Source organism: Chlamydomonas reinhardtii, chromosome 3 (genome assembly GCF_000002595.2).
Source record: "Chlamydomonas reinhardtii strain CC-503 cw92 mt+ chromosome 3, whole genome shotgun sequence".
Classification (NCBI taxonomy): Eukaryota; Viridiplantae; Chlorophyta; class Chlorophyceae; order Chlamydomonadales; family Chlamydomonadaceae; genus Chlamydomonas; species Chlamydomonas reinhardtii.
This window is the reverse complement of record NC_057006.1, coordinates 2545-2881: the sequence shown is the minus strand read 5'-3', so window position 1 is coordinate 2881 and position 337 is coordinate 2545.

The window sequence follows — 337 nt, the reverse complement described above, 5'->3', positions numbered from 1 at the left end:
CCCTCCGTCCCCTCCGTCCCCTCCGTCCCCTCCCTCCCCTCCCTCCCTCCCTCCCTCCCTTGCACCTATCAGCTCGGGTAGGGGTATTTCTCAGCGCTGGGCTCCAGTTTTGGTTGGCCCTGCTCCCAAAGATGTGCTGCAGCTTTAGCTTTTGGTCTGCCCTTCAGCTTCCAGTCCAGCCGCCAAAACGCGGTTTGGCATTGAAATCTCATGCTATTAACAGTTGATAAAGGAGCCGCGAGAAAGGATTGACCTAAGTGAAAGAAACTCCATTGAAATCGTTTTTGACAGCTGCACAGAGCATATATGCATGATTGCGGGCACATATTTAATGCAT